This window comes from Protopterus annectens, chromosome 14.part0, assembly GCF_019279795.1.
Source record: "Protopterus annectens isolate FY-2018-M chromosome 14.part0, PAN1.0, whole genome shotgun sequence".
In the NCBI taxonomy this organism is placed as follows: domain Eukaryota; kingdom Metazoa; phylum Chordata; order Ceratodontiformes; family Protopteridae; genus Protopterus; species Protopterus annectens.
Genome location: NC_056748.1, coordinates 943,666,228 through 943,675,301, shown reverse-complemented (window position 1 = coordinate 943,675,301; position 9,074 = coordinate 943,666,228).

Here is a 9,074-nt window from a genome sequence, read left to right as displayed (position 1 = left end):
AATCACAACACCTCCATGTTGTGGTGTTTTCTGTCAGTGGATCATCACACTATTTTAGTTTTTTTTCTGCCAATGTTGTGCAGTCAACAGTCATTAATAGCTCAGTGACTGCACAGCTAGGGATCTTGGTCATGGATCATTTCTTAAAGCTTTGGAGATGAAATGATGACATGGGAGTATATAATCCCTTAAGTAATCACAGTCTCAGATCTATGAAATTCTTTTCAAAATGGCCTGCATCTGTCTCTACATTATGTGTTTGAAAAATTAATTGGGTACTTGGTGCCAGTCTTTAAACTCCCAGCAAACAGACCTCCCATCCTAAAATCCAAGTGCCGAAATCCTGTTCACTGGCATTGAGGCAAAAGAATTTAGTACTATACAATGGAGTTCATCCATGCTCTGAGATGGTATTCAGTTTCATGACCCAACAGAAAGGCAAACACTTTGCTCTAAGATCTTATCACTACTTGTTAATTGCACTATTGGAAATGAAAGGCCCAGTGAGAGAAAGAATAGCAAAACAATATAAAGGGGTTACTTAAGTAACCATTTTAGACTGCTTGTCAAAGACCAAAGAAATCCAAGATAGCTGGGACATTCTTCTTTACATTCCAAAAACATGAAACATGCACAGTGCTGTCAAAAGAAGCTACCAGGTTTATTCTTTTCTCATTAAAAACAATTATACCCTGAGACTGGCTGGCTGGCTAAAATCTATTGCTGTTGTAGTTAGTTAGTTAGTTGAACAACTAGGTGAACTAGACCAATAAAGCCCTTTTCTAGATGATGTTGAGTTGCAGAATAAAAAAGAAAGCTACAAAAAATGCCACAATATACACAAAGTGGTGGGAGGTTAGCATAATGGTTAAGGTATTTACCTAACAAACACAAGGGGCAAGGTTTGATTTTTACATGGAGTAATTGGCTAACCTTAAAATGACCCACAAGGACAGTTAGCCTAGTTGGACCTATAAAGATAACATTATTTAACATACAGTAGCACAAAACTGAAGATAAAGAAAATGTTTGGAAAACATCAAGAGTAGCTAATTACATTAATAAATATATACCTTGACTGATAGAGAGTACAATAGGTAAACAAATCAAAAGAAAGCATTGCAGTCAAAGCACCAGAAGCAATGGCATCTCCAGTTTTATTTCTTCCCTTGCACAGTACATGCATGACTGCTGGATGATGGGCACATTGACTGTGTCCTGAGTTAAAGTTCCCTCTCACCGCAGATCAGAGGAAAGTAAGATCCCAAAGGCTACACTGGCCTACATGTTTTATGGGGTATCCTATCTGTTATTAATGAAATAAATCTAGATTGTTCATTGAGCCAGTTTGGGAGTGGAAATGAATCAACGCTTGCTGTCCTCAGATGATGTTTTTGGGACCAGATCTAGCTTAAGGTACAAGCCTACAGTTAGGTCTGGGCTGTCTCCAATGTACACTTCCTGAGATACAGTATCAGTAGTTAGTTCTTCATAGGAATGATTCGTTCTTTGATGCTGATCCTCTGACCTGGTCTACCAATCAGAGGATGCTATTTTTACATCTAGTGTTCCTGCGCTCGTGTGCCCTGGAGTGGTACCAGCTGTAATGGGAAGATGCAAACGTGGAGTAACAAACAGCTCCTAACTCATTAAAAGCCTTTCAAATTAAGATTCAGCTTTGGCCATTTTCTTTTTTGGCCTAAATTCCTAATCTGTGCTGCTAACAGTTGTGATCCTTTTACTTTTAATAGATAATATAGCAAAACTAGAGTGAAGACTCTGATTTTAAGTACTAAAAGAAAAGAAAACTATATATAATCTCATAAGAAATGGGTCATTATTTCTGAGCAATGTTCTTTGATATAAGAAACAGGGTGTTAAACACAAACAAATCTTGCTATTAGTAGTAAAGTAACCCTCTTCTTATTAACACTGTAGTTTTCTCAGGTAAGTTAAAAGTAAAGAAGTATGAACTGTGACAACAGAGAAGCAAGCACAGGACAACCTGCTCTCTTCCTTCCACTGTTTATTGACTAAGATGCAGAATGTGGGATACTCAAAATACTTCTATGAATTGAGTTACTGTTGCTTCATGCATTCTTGAATCTCTACTTGAGTCACACACCTCAAAGGATGGTTCATTTCTCAACATTTTTTTATTGTAGAACAGACCTTTTCTGCATTATTTCAAACTGTCAATATTTTATCTCATTTTTCATGTTACTGCGCGTGTATCCATGTAATTGTTCTGGAAGATGTTACTGAGTTGCTGTATGTTGACCTCTAAAGTACTTCAATGTTTTGTTTCTCCCTGTTTCCTTCTTAAAGGCTGTACCATATTACGTTATTTTTTTCCTGCCAATCATTTCTCTGCCATTCTGCCTGATCTATAATGCATGCATGCAGTCAGGTATAGCCCTCTGAATATAATACATAGAGGGCAACACTTCCAAGACAGGTGTATGACAAGAGACATACCTCTCAACTCTTCATATTTTCACATAATGCCCAGATTTTAGTCTCATATTTTTGGTCTGTTCATTATAAAATGTGTGGCTTTCTGGCAAATCATTGAGGATCGAAGCCTCTAAATAATGACAAACATTTGTGTTTCAGACTTTATATCCATCAGAAAATATATGCTAATGCTGTTATGCTATCAACTTTCTAGGTTGGTAAGTGCAATATTTAAAATCTGTCTCTATTTTTGGGCCTTTGTCCCACCATTACTTTTGGCTTTGTCCAGATTTCTTGCATTAAGAGGTTGAGAGCTATGTCAAGAGAACATGTTCAGGCCACCAGAATATAAATTACATTAATTACTGTTCTGTAGGGGATGAATGCAGAAAGCAGCCTTTTAACATCAACATTAAAAATTGACTTAGCTACCACTATGGTTATACCTACATCTTTATTTTATAGTAAAGAGCTTCAGTTCTGATGCTATCAAAAAGTTCATATATATTGCAAATAAGTTATATTTTTATTTATTTATTTATTTCCAGTTTGATAACTGGGGAGGTCCATTGGGCTCAAGGAGCCCATTTTCAGTCGAGGCCCGGGGAGAAAAGCTCCATATTACATACAAGTAACACAAAAGTAGAGTTATATAATGAGATGTAGCAAAGTACAAATGCAAAATTGAAGAAAGTTCATTACATACTTACATAGTAAGCTACTCCCAGGAAATGTCTGTGGCTCTGAACTAACTCTGTAGAGTGAAAATCTCTCTCCTCTGAGATATCTGTTCTCTAGGAGGAAAAAGCGAACAATGTTTTTTGACAGTGTTCATCCATTCACTCCTATGGGATTTGTCATGTTACAGGTGAGTACAACAGAGCAATGAGGGTGTGTGTGTGTGTGTGTGTGTGTGTGTGTGTGTGTGTGTGTGTGTGTGTGTGTGTGTGTGTGTGTGTGTGTGTGTGTGTGTGTGTGTGTGTGTCTTCCTGGGTGATTGATTTATTTATTTATTTTACATTTGTTTAATTTGTTTACCTGGAAGGTCCGTCTGGGCCAAGAAACCATTTTCAGCAGAGGCCCAAGGAGAAAAGCTCCAAAAAGAAATTTACAAATAACTATATATAACAGTAACATAACCATATTTAAAAGAGTAACATTTCAAGTAACTGTAGTATTTTAACACAGGCACAGAAAATGTTGCACCATATAGGTTTCTAGCCTATGTAAGACAGTGGCTTTATTTAGACCATAGAGCAGTAGTAACTTATCTAATACACACAGTGATTTGACATAGAGGGAGTAAACATATTCCTTCTCTGTGGTGGGAGTGACGGATGTGTTTAAGGTGTAGGTGGGATTACATCAAGGATCAGCTCTGAGCCCTTTCTTATTTGCACTGGTGATGGACAGGTTGACAGACGAGATCAGACAGGAGTCCCTGTGGACTATGATGTTTGCAGATGACATTTTGATCTGTAGTGAGAGTAGGGAGCAGGTTGAGGAGAACCTGGAGAGGTGGAGTTATGCACTAGAAAGAAGAGGAATGAAGGTCAGCAGGTCTAAGAATATGTGTGTGTGTGAATGAGAGAGAGGATAGAGATATGGTGAGGATGCAGAGAGTAGAGTTGGCGAAGGTGGATGAGTTTAAGTACTTGGGATTAACAGTTCAGAGTAATGGTGAGTGTGCAAGATAGGTGAAGAAGAGAGAACAGGCAGGGTGGAATGGGTGGAGAAGAGTGACAGACGGGTACCAGTAAGAGTGAAAGGGAAGGTCTACAAGAGTAGTGAGACCAGCTATGTTATATGGGTTGGAGACAGTGGCATTGACAAAAAGGCAGGAATCAGAGCAAGGGTGCCCACAGGCAGGTGCAAGGGGGTGCACTTGCACCCCCCCTGGAACGGGCGGGAGATTAATTTTTTTTTAATAACCAAAAAAAAAAATGAAGGGTGTTCTTCTTTAAGCACGATCCCTTAGCTTGCTGGTCCACATAGGCACCAGAACCATACAGCGAGGGGGAGGGAACGCTCCCTCCACTTTTACAGCTGTAAGACTAATAGGCGGACCCATCCTTGCATTGCACGCTAACGTTAAATTTAAACACAAAGTGCACGGAAATGGATTCCACATCACGCCTGCTGCCATAGTCACAGTAAGAAGAGATTTATCCCCCAACGCTTCATTTATGTGCTGGAAGGTGAGAGGTCCATTTTACTTTTAAGCTGCTGAAAGGTCCGTTTTACTTTTAGGCTGCTGAGAGGTCCGTTTTACTTTTAAACTGCTGAGAGGTCCATTTTACTTAAACTGCTGAGAGGTCTGTTTTACTTTTGACATGACACAATGAGGATTATTTAACAGTTTCCTCTTAATTGAGGAGTAAAGTAATATAGTTTGACTAAAGAATACTTTAGTATGTTTGTGCTTACATGAAGGGATTTGTGTGGTTATATCAATATTTTTGGGAAAGCTAAAGTTTTTATTTTGTCCGGCCAAGCATGGAGGTGTGTAATCTGTAGCAGTGCACACTTGTATGCCTTATTCTCTCTGTACTAGTGAGTTATTTTTAATATTTCCATAGCTGACCACAGACAGAGAATAACAACTTCCACATTAGAAGGAATGTTTCCACATTTTGGAGATAAAATATTGGAGCTATGTTTATTAACTGGCTCTACCGAGTAAGGGAGAAAAAATTGTAGTGACAGTGGTTATTGTAATGTGATTTTGGGAGGGGGCATGTATTGTCTTTTAGTAAAACAGGTGAGACAGTAAGGTTCCCATAGTTTAGTGTCCTGTATTTCTCCACTCCAGAGTTTTGACATACCCTCATTTCGTTTCCTTTTGTGTGCTGTGGGTAGTTGTTTCAAACCAATTCCTTACCATTTTCCATAGTCTCCAGTGTTTTTCCAAACTGGCTGACATGTTGTTTTCTCTTGTCTCAAAGTATTTTCTGTGTTCATGTTGTGTGTTGCTGTCTGTCTGGGGCAGCACTGGGGTATTGTTTAATGGGTTGTTATAGTGAAAACCAGTGCTTGCTGGTATAGAACTGGTAGAGCTAGACTCTGAAGTACTTGGTATTATGTTGCTGCTGTACTCTTAATTTGCAAGTTTTTTTTGCTAGTTCATTAAACACTAGTGGTGTCTAGCTGTTCGGTAGCTTGTAAAATCAGTTGTTAATAAGTTTGTATGGCATAACACTCTGGTGATGTAAAGCTCCACAGCAACTTCTTTTCGTGGCTGTTTTTTTACAAACTTCTTTCACTTTATTTGTGCTGTGTTATTAATTTAAAGATGGATAGTAACTGGTTATAAGTTTTCTTGGGTATATTTGAGACAAGAATATAATCTTACAGAAGTGCACCAAATCTAAATAGTTTTGGGCTCACCATTAACAAGGGTACAAATCAGCACCAGTATGATAGGTCCTTAGGAATGTACAAGGTTAGCTGCCCTTGTCGGCCATTTTAAACCTCTCAATTTTCCTTTTTGGTGCTTGAATTAACTTATCAGTTTTGGTGTTTTGTCTTCTTAGTCCCATGGTTGAGTAATGTATTACTTATAGTGAGTAACTGGTTTCATACCATAGATAATTTGAGGATACCATGCACGGATAAAACATTTGAGCTGCATCTGTGTCCATTAGTATAGGAAACAGTCCTGGAGTAAATTGTTTCCCTTCTATAGAACTAACAAGGGATTCTAATTTTTATTTGGATGTCATAATATACCTCTCGACCTCTTGGCACAAAAAAACCTGACAGCCAAAAATGTGATGCAAAGCCCCCCAAATTGGGACAAATTTTAAAAATTGCTGTCATAAACTTAAAATGTTGCTAGAATAAAAGGTGTTGGCATGCATTTTCTGAAAGAAATGAAGTCTGAAACTCAAGTGTCTGTCATTTAGTTAATTCATTTCTCACTAACTTGCCACAAAAGTCCAGAAAATCCCAAATTTTATGAGGACTAGATGAAAAATGAGGCAAAATCTGGACATTCTGCAAAAATGTGGACAGTTGGAGGCAAGACTAGAGTTTAGTTTGTGTAATGAGGTTAAGGAAAACCATTTGCAGAGTAACCATACTTGGCATGGTGGAAGGACAGATGTGCAGAGCAATGAACAGGAGATGGCGGAGCTAAGGTGCATGTGTTTAAAAAAAAATTGCATTATGGACTAATCAGATTGGCTTTAAATACTATGACTTGATTTTGCAGTGAACGGGTATGTGTGACTTTAGAAAATAGGCTATGCAGTTTCTTAATGGATGCAGGTGCTGGTGGGTTGGAGTTGATTCTGAATCTTGGGACAGTGACATTTGATGCTAAACAGTTATATTTCACAATTTCAGCAGTGGTGCACAGTTAGAGTTTGTAGGCAAGATGCATATTTGGTCTGGAGAATTTTCAGAAGTTGATAAGCAGATCTGTGGTTGTCTAGTCCAGGACACACACTGCACTTTTAAATTGGGCTACTTTCCCTATGTTAAGTCTCCAACAACATAGGCTTTCACCACTACATTTTCTCTGTAGATTTCTATTAAGAGTGTGAGAGAGATTGGAGCTGAATAGTGGGGCATTTCAGTGCTCCAGAAGTAAGGAGGGAACTGCCATCTCAGACTGTGTATATTGACTGATATTGGTAGATTGTAATGGCAGACGTTAGAATGGCCTTTTATGGCTGAAATGTTCTGAATTGGGCAGATTGTCATTATTGGTTCGTATGTTTTTTTTCATTGCTTAGTGGAAAAATGTTCAAAACTATAAATGTAAAACACACTAGCTAACAAGTGGTGCTTTATTATACAAGGGATATAATTCAATTTATATATTATAATTAATACAATCAGTAAGGGGAATCAAAGAATGTTTGCATGGCCCTAAAAAATATGTGCAAGGGCCTACGGTTTGAAAACAGTCCTAAGGTAAACTTAACCTGCCACTGGCCAGATGCATTTTCTTTGAATGTGAGTTTCAAAGGTAGAGAAGTTTTAATGCTACGTCTGTTTTCATTGTAAGACTATTGCTTTGTTTAGGTTTAGTAAATGTTTATCAGTGTTTGTGCTATAAAATTTGAAATAAAAGTTGTAAATGAAATCCAAATATCTGTAATCATTGTAGAGGTAAAGCATAAAACAGTATGTACACTGAGAGATTTGAACAGTGTCTATGACAAATGGGGAGAAATATCCAAGTAATGGGACACTGGAATGACTGCGTGGATGGGTTTGGGCTGTGTGGGTGGGTGGGGCTGTGTGGGTCGAGGGGTTGAGGCTGCATGGGCAGGGCTCTGGGTTTGCACCCCCCTGCAAAAAATCCTGCGTGCTCCCTTGAGTCAGTGCTGGACATGGCAGAGTTAAAGATGTTAAGATTTGCACTGGGTGTCACAAGGATGGACAGGATTAGGAATCGTATATTAGAGGGTCAGCTCAGGTTGGACAGTTTGGAGACAAAGCAAGAGAGGCGAGATTGCATTGGTTTGGACATGTGCTGAGGCGGGATGCTCAGTATATTGGGAAAAGGATGCAAATGATGAAGCTGCCAGGTAAGAGGAAAAGAGGAAGGCCTAAGATAAGGTTTATGGATGTGGTGAGAGAGGACATGCAGGTCGTTGGTGTGACAGAGCAAGATGCAGAGGACAGGAAGAAATGGAAACAGTTGATCCGCTGTGGTGACCCCTAATGGGAACAGCCGAAAGAGAAGAAGAAGAGTATTACCAAATGTAAGGAGTAAAAAGATCAGTGCTTAGACTCAACAGTGGTAAAGAGCAAGATATGAAGAAAGTGTGAAGGGGGTGGCAGAACGTTTGGTGTCAGTTCATGCTAGTAATTAAAGGGAGGGGACAGAATGCTGGAAGAGAGATCAAATAAGATAGTATGACCTGGAAGAGCTATATGGGAGAGATATTGTATTGACATTGTAGGAGTTATGAAAGGGATGTCAACTGTGTGTGTATATGTGTGCATGAGTGAATGGGTGCCTGAATGTGTGTACTGTAAGGTGGGGGGGGCTTTGATACCACTGTGGGTGGACTGGTAGGCAGAACATTACTGCTGCCAGGTTTGACCAGAACCAGATCTTGGTAAGATAGGGCCCTAGGCAGGTTAATGGACTGCACCCCCCCCCAACACACTCAGCAATACCAGTATCCCGTTACTTGGTTGTGCCTCCCCAGTTGTAAGAAAAAAATGTTCAAACCTGTCTGTGTGTGTACTATTTTTTTTACTTTTACAATAATCACAATTTGTTTTTAATTTCAAACTTTTATTTCATATTTTACAACAAGCTCACTGACAGACATTGCTAAACAAAAAAAACAGTGTTACATTGAAAACAGACTTAGCATGTGCAACAGTAAACTACGATGCCCCCAAAACTCACTTTCATTGAAAATGCATCTGGCAACCCATTAGACTACATGAGACATGATGTGATCCATAGTCAAATAGCATGCAGGAATTCAAAAGACAAAAATATAAAGCATTTCTACACTGTATGCAAGTGTTGCTTTTCAGGAACAGCCCAAGTGCATTGTCTGGTAAAGTGACTTAGCCAAAATCACCCAGTAGACAAATGAAGGCTGAAAGAACCAAACCATGTACTATAAAGCAGCTCATTTACT